This window comes from Mesoplodon bidens (assembly GCF_964165515.1).
Source record: "Mesoplodon bidens genome assembly, chromosome: 9".
NCBI lineage: Eukaryota > Metazoa > Chordata > Mammalia > Artiodactyla > Ziphiidae > Mesoplodon > Mesoplodon bidens.
The window spans coordinates 47,782,003-47,798,267 of record NC_138166.1 but is presented as its reverse complement, the minus strand read 5'-3'; the positions used below and the strand labels follow the sequence as shown (position 1 = coordinate 47,798,267).

The 16,265-nt window shown below is 38.2% G+C and overlaps 1 protein-coding gene across 8 annotated transcripts in view; it reads left to right on the top strand.

Moving 5' to 3' along the window:
* Positions 1–16,265, top strand: part of DYNC1I1 (dynein cytoplasmic 1 intermediate chain 1) — a 484,637-nt gene that overhangs the window by 54,746 nt on the left and 413,626 nt on the right. The window contains exon 1 of one of the 8 annotated variants that reach the window (XM_081243710.1): positions 8,669–8,778. The exons of the other annotated variants lie outside the window; for them this stretch is intronic. The gene's annotated coding sequence lies outside the window, so the exon portion shown is untranslated. Of the gene's footprint in view, positions 1–8,668; positions 8,779–16,265 lie in introns of those variants that run through there. 8 annotated transcript variants of the gene reach the window in all.

Genomic DNA, 16,265 nt, shown 5'->3' with positions numbered 1-16,265 from the left:
CAGCGCATGGGCTTTCTCTTGCTATGGTGAGCAGGGGCCACTCTTCATTGCAGTGCACGGGCTTCTCATTGCGGTGGCTTCTCTTGTTGCGGAGCACAGGCTCTAGGCACGTGGGCTTCAGTAGTTGTGGCTCGCAGGCTCAGTAGTTGTGGCTCGCGGGCTCTAGAGAGCAGGCTTAGTAGCTGTGGCACACGGGCTTAGTTGCTCCGTGGCATGTGGGATCTTCCCGGACCAGGGCTCAAATCCGTGTCCCCTGCATTGGCAGGCGGATTCTTAACCACTGCACCACCAGGGAAGTCCTGTCAAAACTTTTTTTTTTTTTTAAGATTATTTATTTATTTATTTATTTATTTATTTATTTAGGCTGTGTTGGGTCTTCGTTTCTGTGAGTGAGCTTTCTCTAGTTGTGGCGGGCAGGGGCCACTCTTCATCACGGTGCACAGGCCTCTCACTGTCGTGGCCTCTCTTGTTGCGGACCACAAGCTCCAGATGCGCAGGCTCAGTAGTTGTGGCTCACGGGCCTAGTTGCTCCGTGGCATGTGGGATCTTCCCAGACCAGGGCTCGAACCCGTGTCCCCTGCATTGGCAGGCAGATTCTCAACCACTGCACCCCCAGGGAAGCCCTCTCATACCTTTTATTACTCTTTCTTGTCTGATTACTGGCTAAGCACTCCAGTACAATATCATACAAATAATGCTAGCAGATACTGTCTTTTTCTTAAGCTCAAAGGGAATGCTTTAAATATTTCATAATTAAATACAATGCTAGCTGTAGGTTTTCTGTAGCTACCATTTGTCAGTTTAAGGATGTTCTCTTTTAATTTAGAAAAGGATGTGGAATTGTATCAGTTGCTTTTTCGATTTCTATTGAGATGATTATATTATTTCTCCTCTCATTAGTTAATTTATTTCTTATGTAAAATCAAACTTGCGCTCCTGGAATCAACCAACTCATGCATTATCTTAATACCCACACACATACACACATACACACACACACTTCTGGATTGTGTTATTAATATTCTGATTTTTGTATCTGTGCTCATGAGCTGCAGTTTTGCTCTCATGCTTCACTGGATTTTGTATCAAAGTTATAGTAACCTAATAAAGTGAGCTAGGGATATCCCCAATTTTCTATACACTGAGATAGTTTGTGTGAAATTGAAATTTTTTTCCTTGGATGTTTGCAGACTTATTTCTTCTTTGACTATTTACTGGAAATTGCTGGCCCCACTGACTAGACAAGGTTTTTATGTAGGAAGATTTTTAACTTCTGACTCAGTTTCCTTTGTGGTTATATGACTGTTTACATTTCCTATTTCTACCTAAGTAAATTTTGGTAAGTCATACTTTTTCTAGAGGTCTATCCATTTTATCTGAGTTTTTAAGTGCATCACATAGAGTAGGCTCTTAGCCTATTTACTATTTTTTTAATCTTTGAAGCATCACAGATTATTTTATTTCTAAAATTGTTTATTAGTGTCTTTTCACCTTTTCAAAAATTTATCTTCAGATATCTTTGCTCATTTTATTTGTTATGTTAAAGAATATTGATATATTTTTTACCCTTGTATTTTTCCAGGCAATTTTTCTAGTCTCTTATAAAATTATTTCCTCTGTCAAGCAATGGCATTCAGGATTTGATATTATACTGGACACTTGAAAAATCACTTTTTCTCTCACAAGTACTTTAAATGCTTCTTAAGTATAAATTTGGATAGAACTCCACTTGGAAAAGTAATTATGAAACCAGTTTAATTGAGGATTTAGGATATTAAATGTTCCCTTGTACACTCTTAAGTAGGAGACAAATTGGGTGCTCATACAAACCTTTTACTTCTTTACCTCCATAAGCTTTTGCAGACAGGTCTGAACAGGTTGGTTTTCAAATCCTCTAAGCAATCTACCAGTACAAAGCACAGCAACCATCAGAAAAGGACAAACAGAACCCTGGCTCCTTCAAACAGGGGGCAAAGATGAGGAGTGGGATTAGGTCTGAAGGTCAGAGAATCTATGTTTCCAAACTTATTTTACACTGCCTTCCCTCACTTTCTCCCTGCTGCTTAATCAGAGCCATGTATTGGTATCCAGACAGGACCTGCACTTGTTTGCTTTGCTTCAATCCTCTCCTCTACCTTTTCTCCTATCTCTTTTGCCCAAAACATATCTATCCTAAAAATATATGATGTTTGCCTGTTAGGGTTTCTGCCTAGCCTATGCCCCTCCTTCTTTGAGTTCCTTTCATCCTCTGACCACAGCAGTGGCTCCTGCCGCTTTGCTTGTTGTACACAATGCTTCTACTCTTACCATTGCTAATACGACCAGGACTGACACCTGACCAAAGTTGAGACACTCAGATCCCCTCTTCTGGAGTTTGGAACTGGGATTCAGAAGTTTTAGTGAGTCTCCAGTGGTCCGCCTTGGACCTGGGTGGTGTAGGCTTTATGGTTGAGGATGTCTTTCTGTAGCAACCATGCTCAGAAGTAGAGAAGCCATTCCATAAATAGAAATGAAGATAGATGCACAGAGAAAAGCAAAGATTGTAGACTTTATTGACTGATGCGCTAGTTATAGTAACCTCTGTTCTGTTTGGCACCAGATTCTTGTTTCCAGTTTCTCATTAGGCTCAGCTGTACTTTCCACACTTAAGTTCCAAGAACTGCCCTTGTATCTTTGTATAGTAAAAGCCCCACCCCCCCTTTTTTTTTTTACTTTGGCAAGTCAGGCAAGGTTCTGTTTCTTGCAACCAAAACAAATTTAACAAAAACATCTCCTCCATGAAGCCATTCTTTATTTCTCTTATTGAAAGAAAAATCTTTCTATAAATGACTATTCAATTTTTTTCCTCCACTCACTTACAAAATAGCCTATTTATAAAAAGCACTCCTATACTGCTACTTTCTATTTTTCAGTTGTAGACTTACAAACTGACTTCCTGATAAGGAAGATGAGGACTTGCTTCTGTTCTTGGCCTCACTTCTTTTTCTTTCTTTCTTTTTTTTTTTTTAACATCTTAATTGGAGTATAATTGCTTTACAATGGTGTGTTAGTTTCTGCTTTATAACAAAGTGAATCAGTTATACATATACATATGTTCCCATATCTCTTACCTCTTGCGTCTCCCTCCCTCCCACCCTCCCTATCCCACCCCTCTAGGTGGTCACAAAGCACCGAGCTGATCTCCCTGTGCTATGTGGCTGCTTCCCACTAGCTATCTATTTTACATTTGGTAGTGTATATATGTCCATGCCACTCTCTCACTAGTCACAGCTTACCCTTCCCCCTCCCCATATCCTCAAGTCCATTCTCTAGGAGATCTGTGTCTTTATTCCCGTCTTGCCCCTAGGTTCTTCATGACCTTTTTTTTCCCCTTAAATTCCATATATATGTGTTAGCATACGGTATTTGTTTTTCTCTTTCTGACTTACTTCACTCTGTATGACAGACTCTAGGTCCATCCACCTCACTACAAATAACTCAATTTTGTTTATATTTATGGCTGAGTAATATTCCATTGTATATATGTGCCACATCTTCTTTATCCGTTCATCTATTGATGGACACTTAGTTTGCTTCCATGTCCTGGCTATTGTAAATAGAGCTGCAGTGAACATTCTGGTACATGACTCTTTTTGAATTATGGTTTTCTCAGGGTATATGCCCAGTAGTGGGATTGCTGGATCCTATGGTATTTCCATTTTTAGTTTTTTAAGGAACCTCCATGCTGTTCTCCATAGTGGCTGTATCAATTTACATTCCCACCAACAGTGCAAGAGTGTTCCCTTTTCTCCACACCCTCTCCAGCATTTATTGTTTCTAGATTTTTTGATGATGGCCATTCTGACCAGTGTGAGATGATATCTCATTGGTGTTTTATTTTTTATTTTTTTGCGCTATGCGGGCCTCTCACCGTTGTGGCCTCTCCCGTTGCAGAGCAACAGGCTCCAGACGTGCAGGCTCAGCAGCCATGGCCCATGGGCCCAGCCGCTCCGTGGCATGTGGGATCCTCCCAGACTGGGGCACAAACCCACGTCCCCTGCATTGGCAGGCGGACTCTCAACCACTGTGCCACCAGGGAAGCCCTGTAGTTTTGATTTGCATTTCTCTAATGATTAATGATGTTGAGCATTCTTTCATGGTTTGTTGGCAGTCTGTATATCTTCTTTGGAGAAATGTCTGTTTAGGTCTTCTGCCCATTTTTGGATTGGGTTGTTTGTTTTTTTGATATTGAGCTGCATGAGCTGCTTGTAAATTTTGGAGATTAATCCCTTGTCAGTTGCTTCATTTGCAAATATTTTCTCCCATTCTGAGGGTTGTCTTTTGGTCTTGTTTATCATTTCCTTTGCTGTGCAAAAGCTTTGAAGTTTCATTAGGTCCCAATTGTTTACTTTGTTTTTATTTCCATTTCTCTAGGAGGTGGGTCAAAAAGGATCTTGCTGTGATTTATGTCAAAGAGTGTTCTGCTTATGTTTTCCTCTAAGAGTTTGATAGTGTCTGGCCTTACATTTAGGTCTTTAATCCATTTTGAGTTTATTTTTGTGTATGGTGTTAGAAAGGGACCTAATTTCATTCTTTTACATGTAGCTGTCTAGTTTTCCCAGCACCACTTATTGAAGAGGCTGTCTTTTCTCCATTGTATATTCTTGCCTCCTTTATCAAAGATAAGGTGTCCATATATTCATGGGTTTATCTCTGGGCTTTCTAACCTGTTCCATTGATCTATATTTCTGTTTTTGTGCCAGTACCATACTGTCTTGATTACTGTAGCTTTGTAGTATAGTCTGAAGTCAGGGAGCCTGATTCCTCCAGCTCCGTTTTTCATTCTCAGAATTGCTTTGGCTATTTGGGGTCTTTTATGTTTCCATACGAATTGTGAAATTTTTTGTTATAGTTCTGTGAAAAATGCTATTGGTAATTTGATAGGGATTGCATTGAATCTGTAGATTGCTTTGGGTGGTATAGTCATTTTCACATTATTGAATCTTCCAATCCAAGAACATGGTATATCTCTCCATCTGTTGGTATCATCTTTAATTTCTATCATCATTGTCTTATAGTTTTCTGCATACAGGTCTTTTGTCTCCCTAGGTAGGTTTATTCCTAGGTATTTTATTCTTTTTGTTGCAGTGGTAAATGGGAGTGTTTAGTTAATTTCTCTTTCAGATTTTTCATCATTAGTGTATAGGAATCCAAGAGATTTCTGTGCATTAATTTTGTATCCTGAAACTTTACCAAATTCATTGATTAACTCTAGTAGTTTTCTGGTGGCATTTTTAGGATTCTCTATGTATAGTATCATGTCATCTGTAAACAGTGACAGTTTAACTTCTTCTTTTCCAATTTGTATTCCTTTTATTTCTTTTTCTTCTCTGATTGCTGTGGCTAGGACTTCCAAAACTATGTTGAATAATAATGGTGAGAGTGGACATCCTTGTCTTCTTCCTGATCTTAGAGGAAATGCTTTCACTTTTTCACTGTTGAGAATGATGTTTGCTGTGGGTTTGTCATATATGGCCTTTATTATGTTGAGGTAGATTCCCTCTATGCCCACATTCTGGAGAGTTTTTTCATAAATGGGTGTTGAATTTTTTCAGAAGCTTTTTCTGCATCTATTGAGATGATCATATGGTTTTTATTCTTCAGTTTGTTAATATGGTGTATCACATTGATTGATTTGTGTATATTGAAGAATCCTTGTATCCCTGGGATAAATCCCACTAGATCATGGTATATGATCCTTTTAATGTGTTGTTGGATTCTCTTTGCTAGTATTTTGTTGAGGATTTTTGCATTTATGTTCATCAGTGATATTGGTCTGTAATTTTCTTTTGTTGTAATATCTTTGTCTGGTTTTGGTATCAGGGTGATGGTGGCCTCATAGAATCAGTTTGGGAGTGTTCCTTCCTCTGCAATTTTTTGGAAGAGTTTGAGAAGGATGGGTGTTAGCTCTTCTCTAAATGTTTGATAGAATTCCCTTGTGAAGCCATCTGGTCCTGGACTTCTTTTGTTGGAAGATTTTTAATCACAGTTTCAATTTCATTACTTGTGAGTGGTCTATTCATATTTTCTATTTCTTCCTTGTTCAGTCTTATACCTTTCTAAGAATTTGTCCATTTCTTCCAGGTTGTCCATTTTATTGGCATAGTGTTGCTTGTAGTAGTGTCTTAGGATGCTTTGTATTTCTGCAGTATCTGTTGTAACTTCTTCTTTTTGATTTCTAATTTTATTGGTTTGAGTCCTCTCCCTCTTTTTCTTGATGAGTCCAGCTAATGGTTATCAATTTTGTTTATCTTCTCAAAGAACCAGCTTTTAGTTTTATTGATCTTTACTAGCGTTTTCTTTGTTTCTATTTCATTTATTTCTGCTATGATTAATATGATTTCTTTCCTTCTGCTTCTTTGGGTTTTGTTTGTTCTTCTTTCTCTAGTTCCTTTAGGTGTAAGGTTAGATTGTTTTTTTGAGATTTTTCTTGTTTCTGGAGGTAGGCTTGTATAGCTATCAACTTCCCTCTTAGAACTGCTTTTGCTGCATCCCATAGGTCTTGGATTGTCGTGTTTTTGTTGTCATTTGTCTCTAGGTATTTTTTGATTTCCTATTTGATTTCTTCAGTGATCTCTTGGTTATTTAGTAACGTACTGTTTAGCCTCCATGTGTTTTTGTTTTTTACGTTTTTTCCCTGTAATTCATTTCTAATCTTATAGCATTGTGGTCGGAAAAGATGCTTGATATGATTTCAATTTTCTTAAATTTACTGAGGCTTGATTTGTGACCCAAGATGTGATCTATCCTGGAAAATGTACCATGCGCGCTTGAGAAGAAAGTGTAATCTGCTGTTTTTGGATGGAATGTCCTATAAATATCAATTAAATCTATCTGGTCTATTGTGTCATTTAAAGCTTCTGTTTCCTTATTTATTCTCATTTTGGATGATCTGTCCATTGGTGTAAGTGAGGTGTTAACCTCCCCCACTATTATTGTATTACTGTCAATTTCCTCTTTTATAGCTGTTAGCAGTTGCCTTATGTATTGAGGTGCTCCTATGTTGGGTGCATATATATTTGTAATTGTTATATCTTCTTCTTGGATTGATCCCTTGATTATTATGTAGTGTCCTTCTTTGTAACATTCTTTATTTTACTATTTTATCTGATATAAGTATTGCTACTCCAGCTTTCTTTTGATTTCCATTTGCATGGAATATCTTTTTCCATCCCCTCACTTTCAGTCTGTATGTGTCTGTAGGTCTGAAATGGGTCTCTTGTAGACAGCTTATATATGGGTCTTGTTTTTGTATCCATTCAGCAAGCCTGTGTCTTTTGGTTGGAGCATTTAATCCATTCACGTTTAAGGTAATTATCTATATGTATGTTCCTATGACCAGTTTCTTAATTGTTTGGGGTTTGTTTTTGTAGGTCCTTTTCTTCTCTTGTGTTTCCCACTTAGAGAAGTTCCTTTAGCGTTTGTTGTAGAGCTGGTTTGGTGGTGCTGAATTCTCTTAGCTTTTGCTTGTCTGTAAAGCTTTTGATTTCTCCATCGACTCTGAATGAGATCCTTGCAGGATAGAGTAATCTTGGTTGTAGTTTCTTCCCTTTCATCACTTTAAGTATATCATGCCACTCCCTCCTGGCTTGTAGAGTTTCTGCTGAGAAATCAGCTGTTAACCTTATGGGAGTTCCCTTGTATGTTGTCATTTTTCCCTTGTTGCTTTTAATAATTTTTCTTTGTCTTTAATTTTTGTCAGTTTGATTACTACATGGCTCAGCACGTTACTCCTTGGGTTTATTCTGCCTGGGACTCTCTACATTTCCTTGACTTTGTTGGCTATTTGCTTTCCCACGTTAGGGAAGTTTTCAACTAGCATCTCTTCAAATATTTTCTCAGGTCCTTTCTGTCTCTCTTCTCTTTCTGGGTCCCCTATAATGCAAATGTTGGTGCATTTAATTTTGTCCCAGAGGTCTCTTAGGCTATCTTCATTTCTTTTCATTCTTTTTTCTTTATTCTGTTCTGCGGCAGTGAATTCCACCATTCTGTCTTCTAGGTCACTTATCCATTCCTCTGCCTCAGTTATTCTTCTATTGATTCCTTCTAGTATATTTTTCATTTCAGTTATTGTATTGTTCATCACTGTTTGTTTGTTCTTTAATTCTTCTAGGTGTTTGTTCTTTAATTCTTCTAGGTCATTGTTAAACATTTCTTGCATCTTCTTGATCTTTGCCTCCATTCTTTTTCCGAGGTCCTGGATCATCTTCTCTATCATTATTCTGAATTCTTTTTCTGGAAGGTTGCCTGTCTCCACTTCATTTAGTTGTTTTTCTGGGGTTTTATCTTGTTCCTTCATCTGGTACATAGCCCTCTGCCTTTTCATCTTGTGTATCTTTCTGTGAATGTGGTTTTCATTCCACAGGCTGCAGGACTGTAGTTCTTCTTGCTTCTACTGTCTGCCCTCTGGTGGATGAGGCTATCTAAGAGGCCTGTGCAAACTTCCTGATGGGAAGGACTGGTGGTGGGTAGAGCTGGGTGTTGCTCTGGTGGGCAGAGCTCAGTAAAACTTTAATCTACTTGTCTGCTGTTGCCTGGGGCTGAGTTCCCTCCCTGTTGGTTGTTTGGCCTGAGGCAACCCAACACTGCAGCCTACAGGCTCTTTGGTGGGGCTAATGGTGGACTCTGGGAGAGCTCACGCCAAGGAGTACTTCCCAGAACTTCTGCTGCCAGTGTCCTTGTCCCCGTGGTGAGCCACAGCCACCCCCGCCTCTGCAGGAGACCCTCCAACACTAGCTGGTAGGTCTGGTTCAGTCTCTTATGGGGTCACTGCTCCTCCCCCTGGTTCCTAATGCGCACACTACTTTGTGTGTGCCCTCCAAGAGTAGAGTCTGTGTTTCCCCCAGTGCTGTTGAAGTCCTGCAGTCAAATCCCACTAGCCTTCAAAGTCTGATTCTCTGGGAATTCCTCCTTCTGTTGCCAGACCCCCAGGTTGGGAAGCCTGACGTGGGTCTCAGAACCTTCACTGCAGTGGGTGGACTTCTGTGGTATAAGTGTTCTCCAGTTTGTGAGTCCCCCACCCAGCAGTTATGGGATTCGATTTTATTGTGATTGCGCCTCTCCTACCGTCTCATTGTGGCTTCTCCTTTGCCTTTGGATGTGGGATATCTTTTTTGGTGACTTCCAGTGTCTTCCTGTCGATGGTTGTTCAGCAGTTAGTTGTGGTGCCGGTGCTCTCGCAGGAGGGAGTGAGCGCACGTCCTTCTACTCCACCACCTTGAACCAACCTCCTCTTCTGCCTCTATTTTAAATTAATTTATTTCACCACCACAACAAAGAGGCCCTTTTGTGTCTAAATTACTAAATTTCTGTAAATGTGTGTTTTGGAGCTGTTATCTTCTGTCTGACCTATAATATTGCAGCATGTGGAACAAGAGTTATTAACCTACTTTGTACTGTGGACCCTTTGGCAGTATGAGACAGGCTCATAAATCAGGAAAATATATTTAAAAACATAGAGTAAGATACCTAGGATTACAAAGAAAGCCAACTACATTAAAATACTGCTATTAAAATATTAAAAACCACATTTGTAGTGTAGTAATATATGTATTTTTAAAATAAATATTTTAAATAGCAAGATCTTGTGACAGTTCTGATAACTTCTGTGGTTTTAAGGTAGAAAAGAATGCAAACAATATTTTAAGATACCTGCCAAAAGTTAATATAATATGAAAATAACTATGATTTCTATTGGTGGAAAAGAAATAGATTTGTTACCTACATTCAAAATTGATGAAAATGCTAAATTTCAGTTAGAAGTTAATGAAAAGAATAATATAGCTTTTTTCCCATCCAAGTTCATGGACCCCTGAATTACATCCATAGACCCTTGAAGAAGAAAGAGAAATAGGAAGAGAAATTTATTTTGTTACAAATAAGATTCAAGAAAATCTTAACTCATCACTACATTGCTCTGTGTATGTGTGTGTATGTTTTAGATTGAACTTTGATATTTAGTTCATACTCACAAAGTGGTTTGTACAGCCATAGGAAATACTCAGGCTGCTTTGCTTGATCTCTGTGAAACTGAGATTCTGGGAAAGACATAGTACATATTAATATCCACTAAGATGTTTGGTTTTCGCAACTAATTTTTTACACCATTTTTGTCAACTAACTAGTTACATCACCCAGTTAAAAATTCAACATCAGCAGTTAAAAGTGATGACTGCAAACCCAGGAAATGTTCTCTAAACATATCTTATATTACTGGTTGAAACACACTTTTCAAATCTGCCAATATCTTACCTCTTTCCTTTTTTAATGCAAACAACTTCTGCACTAAATAAATATTTATTCATTAACTAGTACAACACCTAGTGCTGCCTGAGGATTTCATAGTCCAAATTCAAGTTTAAAGTCAAGGTGGCCTTGACTGAGGTAAAGAAAAATGTAATGACGGGGAGGAGCTAGTAGACAAGAAACAAAAATAAGTTCAAACCTTTTCCCAGTGGCCTTTATGAGCAATACTCAAAAGACACAGAAAATGCTGAAATTTGGAATAGATCATGTTTTCTAGACAAAACCTTAGTTCAAATTGTAATATGCTTACAAACAAGCTGATTAACTGAAGAAATATAATTTTGTTTTATGAGGTCCCTCTGAATTACGTGTTTTATTGAGAATATTATGAAGGATATCTCTGTAGGGTCAGGATTAGAAGCTGAAAGTGACATTAAGAGGTAAATAAAATTTTGCTTTGTTTTGCTTTTGTTGCCCTTCCTCCCTGTGTGCATAAATACAAAATTAATCAATAAAGTACTTTTGAGAATGTGACTTAACAAGAGCATTGGGTAGGATTTCCTGGCTAAACATATCAACCTCTCCAATTTGTCCTTTGACCTTTATAATTTCATTCCTTTGGATCCTGAAGTATTTTTAAAAACATTACTATTTTCCAGATTTTAAGTGCCTCTGGGAAGCCTAAGTCTGAACACCTATCGTTAGTTATCATATAACTAGTAGAGGGTTAATTGATAGATAACTGACAGATTCTAGGATCCTGAGATAGCAAAGAAGTATCTGATAGGGAAGATACAGGGTATGTATTCAGATGACTCGGACCAAATTCTTGGCTGCACTGCTTTCTCTGAGCATTAGTTTACAAGTCTTTGAAAAGGTATTGATTATAAAGTCTGCCCTTCATATGTCATAAGGATATTATATAAAACTGCATTGAAATTAATAAATGCTACTTGTTCTTTAGTGCTTTGTGTGGGTCAAAGAGACAGGAAGGCAAATAAACGGTGAGTGAAAAACAATATTAATTTTTGATGATTTTGCCCAAGAAGGGTCGGCAGGGCCCATTTTGGGGCTCAAAAGTACAAGAGAAATTTAAAATATAGTTTCTAGTTTACACCTGGAGTGTATCATCTTTAATTTATCCATCCATCTAACCAAACTTCAGCAAATATATCCAAGCACCTATCCCATGCCAGGTGTCTAAAGAGCAGAGACTCAGGAAAAAACTGTCATACACCTACCCCCTAGTCTAGTTGTAGAAGTCCCAGAGTTATGGATTTTATTATCTTCATTCATCGACTTTTTCTCCATTCGACACTTTCAAACCACTGTTTCCCAAAATGTTCAGGCCCTGAATGAAGAGATCCTTCTCTGTCAAAAAACCTAAGCTTCCCTCAAGCCATGGAAGAGGTAATATTTGTGAAAGAACCTAGAAAATTATCTGACCAATTGTAAATTCTTAACACATGCATGCAAGTATTTATCACTTATTTATTTGCTGGGAGTGGCATGGAAAGTAGCATGAGTATCTGATATCTGGAGGGATATATGGCAAAGTGGTAGTAGGTATCCAGATTGAGAAATCATTAAAAACAAGCAATTGATCATTTTAATTTCAATGTCTCTTAAGGTGCCTACACAAAGGTTACAATAAAATTATCAAAATTAAATTAATTTTAATTACAGGAAAAATATCCAGTCCATACCACACATTGATCTTAGATGACTCTTCAAAACCAAATGTGTGAACACAATGCATTACAATGTTATGCAGTTTGAAGAACACTATTTTAGCATTTTCTTCTTTGTCTGTCCTTTCACTTCTCATTACCTTCACCTAGTCACAAACTCCATTTGAAAAAGTGACACAAAATGTTAATAAAGCAACATAATCAGTGGAATGTTTTTTGTCTGCCTTTTGCATAATCAGAAATATTAGAAAGAGAACTATAGTAGGAATCAGGCAATTTCTGTGAGCTTGAGCAAGTCACTTAACCCCTCTAAATATCTGTAAAAATGACAGTACGTTTAACTTGCTTACCTACCCCACGAGGTTGTTGTGAAAATCAAATAAAATTATTCACAAGAAAGCTCTTTTTTTGTTATCAAAAAGTGCCATACAAGTGTTGGATATTATTTCATTGTTAGTTTGATTGGTATCGTCTGTGCTCAGTCTGATATTTTGTTCAATGTGTATCTTCTTCATTGTACCCCTTTTTTTTTTTTTTTTTTTTTTTTTTTGTGGTACGCGGGCCTCTCACTGTTGTGGCCTCTCCCGTTGCGGAGCACAGGCTCCGGATGCGCAGGCCCAGCGGCCATGGCTCACGGGCCCAGCCGCTCCGCGGCATATGGGATCCTCCCAGACCGGGGCACGAACCCGTATCCCCTGCATCGGCAGGCGGACTCTCAACCACTGCGCCACCAGGGAGGCCCCATTGTACCCCTTTTAAAAGCTGCTCCATGGAATAGAAATAGATCTCCTTTTATTGATCGTTATATCTAAATGTCTAGTGGAAATGTAGTGCCATGTATGCTGGAGCCACCTCCGTCATGCTTAGGACAGAGTGGTGTAACCTTATAAAGAGTGTCACTGTTCACAGATTACCTGAGGATCCAGCCCTGTCTTCTGTCTGCAGGATGATTCATAGTGCCTGCTATAATGGGAGAATATAATGCTGCAACCAGAGAACAGAGCTCCCACTTGCATTACAGAATAGGCCATACATAATTCTGTTCACAGGATGTACCATCTTCCCTTAATGGTCTGAATAATGTAGTAGCAGAACAACAGAAGAAAGTAATTTGGGAAATAAAACTAAACTGTTAGTAAGTGATGCATAACACTGATAGTTCCCAAACTATTCTTTGTTCTCATTACATTTTTATCTTTCTAGGAGAGAAATTAACAGCAGTAATACCTTATGTATGCAAGCTATATCACACCCTATAAAAGTTTTTTTATGAAATATACTTTAATCCCTAACACCTCTTAATAAAGTGGGAAGAGCATGGTCTCATTTTAATCTTATAGAAAGGGAGATAAGTTTAAAAAATAGGTCAAAAACCTTGCTGAAGATTATATACCTCATTAGTAGTAATGGTGAATCAAACTCAGGCCTTTGATTCTGTGTTTCTGTTTTTATATTTCCCCAGCAGACATGCTCTAAAAGTTTATACAACACTGTGAACATTCTGGTTGGTCATTAACTATGCATCAGAGTTCTGATTTGAAATAGCCTTTCTCCACCAATGGTACAATCCTGAGCAAATTAAAAGCAAAGTAAATACAATATCACACAAAAATAAAAACATCACCATAATTATTTAAAAAAATATTCTGTCAAAGGTAAAATTCCTGATTTTCTAGTTGGATATATATCAGTTCATTGACTAAAGTATCAAAGTTGTTATCATCTGTTTCAGTTATTGTTTAATTACTCCTGTTCTGCAGGTGGTACAAAATGTACTCATTTTATTTTAAGAGGGAGAGTTGCAGCAGATTAGCACTGAGCCCAAAGTACGTTCTTCATTTCCCCAGTGATAAAAAAGCCTCAGCCCTAAGGACAGTTCTGCCAGCTGAAGTAGCCAATTCAGCAAAAGGAGGAGGATTTTGCCTTCCAGTTTAGAGTCTTTATTATAAGTACTACTAAGGCAATCCCATTCATATTTATCTGTGAACTCTGTCCTTCCTTACATGAGAGGGCGAAGCAGAGGCACTGCTTTTATGACATCAGCAAAGTCTTTGCTAATGGCTATGCCCCATGCTTATGTAATATAAAGCAGTGCCAACGCTAGGGACATGGCAGAGAGGGTTGCTTTAAAATTGTAAAAGAAGTTTATGTGGAAAGGGTATTTTATGCATCAAGATACATTGTCCTTACTTTCACATTATGCTGCATTTACACAGCATAAGTAAGATGGAGATTTAGCAATGATCTAGCTCATGTGATCAATGTTAATGGACAATCTGGTTAATTTGGCTTTTAAAAGTAGATTCTTAGCAACAAGAAGTGAAATGCCAAGAGAGCTCTTAAATGAATATTCTTTAATTTTTAAGGTAAATTGCAGTTCCTGATTTTATTTTCCAATTACCACATGATGATTTCAATAGTATAGTTGCAATAATAACAGTTTATTCTTAAGGAGTCCCTTGCATTCAATTAGTTCAAAGTGGATTTGGTTATACTTAGGTTATCAGTTTCCATTCATGGAATGAATATGAGCTGCAAACATTGGTAACTCTGATACTTTTATTATCCTTATTCTTCTCTGAAATCTAGTTGTAGTAATTTCTGATTTCTTTGAGAAATTTCATGTACTCTGTGTGTATGTGTGTGTGTATGCGTATACACTGACAATTCTTCATACATTTAAAAGCATAAAATTTTTAATTCTTCTTACTCTCAGCTAGACTTATCTTCTTTCACTGTTGACTACATTGCTTATTTTTGTCAAAATGTTCACTTACTCATTTAAGTGAGTATTTATTAGATACATGCTAATTTTATGCAAAGCCCTGAACTAGGTTTTTGTTTGACTCAAATGAAATTGCCAACATACAACCACTTTTGACCTATAAAAACCTCAATCTCATATGGTTCAATCTGATATATAAGAGATTACATGAGTATTAGGGAAAAAAGGCTAGCGTGAAGAGGGAAGTTTTTTGGACATAGTGATATTTAGAATTTGTCTTGGCATTATTAGATTTCAAGAGAGGTACAGTAAGGGCTCTGTTCCAGAACATAAATGGGATGTACAAGAGTATAGAAGTAGAAAAGTATACAATGTGTCAGAGACTGGCAAGTTGTTGAGTTGGCCTGATGCCTGTGTAGAGTGAGATACAAGCCTGAAAAGAAAGCCTAGAGGAAGTTCATGTGGGGCTTACACAACAACTGGTTAAGGAGGCTGGGCTTTTTCTATTGAGAAGGATTCTTTTAAAGGGCATTCAATAATGGAGGCAATGCCCAGAATGGACCAGAGGTGGAAGATCACAGAGTGGGAGCCCAGGAGAAAGGTAGTAATGGCTCAGATGAGAGTCGACTAAGTTGGGAGATGTCAATCCTGTGAAAGAACTGTCAGGCACTGGTTACACAGGATGGACAAAAATCAACTGTGAGGGCTTCCCTGGTGGCACAGTGGTTGAGAGTCTGCCTGCTGATGCAGGGGACACGGGTTCGTGCCCCGGTCCGGGAAGATCCCACACGCCGTGGAGCGGCTGGGCCTGTGAGCCATGGCCGCTGAGTCTGCGCGTCCGGAGCCTGTGCTCCACAACGGGAGAGGCCACAACAGTGAGAGGCCCGCGTAACGCAAACAAACAAACAAAAAAACACAATGAGATACTACTATATACCTATTAGAATGGACAAAATCTCAATCTAACAATACTAAATGCTGGCTGGCTAGGATGTAGAGCAACAGGAACTCTCATATATTGCTGGTGGGAATGCAACATAATAGAGCCACTTTGAAGACAGTTTGACAGTTTCTTACAAAGCTAAACATAGTCTTACCATACAGTCCAGCAACTGCACTCCTAGGTATTTCCCTAAATGGGTTGAAAACTTATGTCCACACAAAACCTGTATGCAAATGTTTATAGCAGCTTTATCTATAATTGCCAAAACTTGGAAGTGAACAAGATGTCCTTCAGTAGGTGAACAGATAAAATGTGTACTTCCATACAATGGAATATTATTCAAGGTTAAAAAGAAACGAACTTTTATGTAGTGAAAAGACATGAAAGAATTTTAAATGCTTATTGCAAAGTGAAGGAACTAAGTCTGAAATACGATATTTAGGAGAAGGCAAAGTTGTAGAGACAGTAAAAAAATCATTGATTGCCAGGGGCTCAAGGGTGGGGGGTGAGGAGGAGGGATAAATAGGTGGAGCATAGGGGATTTGGGGGCAGTGAAACTATTACTATACTACTGTAATGGAAGATACATGACATTATGCACTTGTCAGAACTCATAGAACTG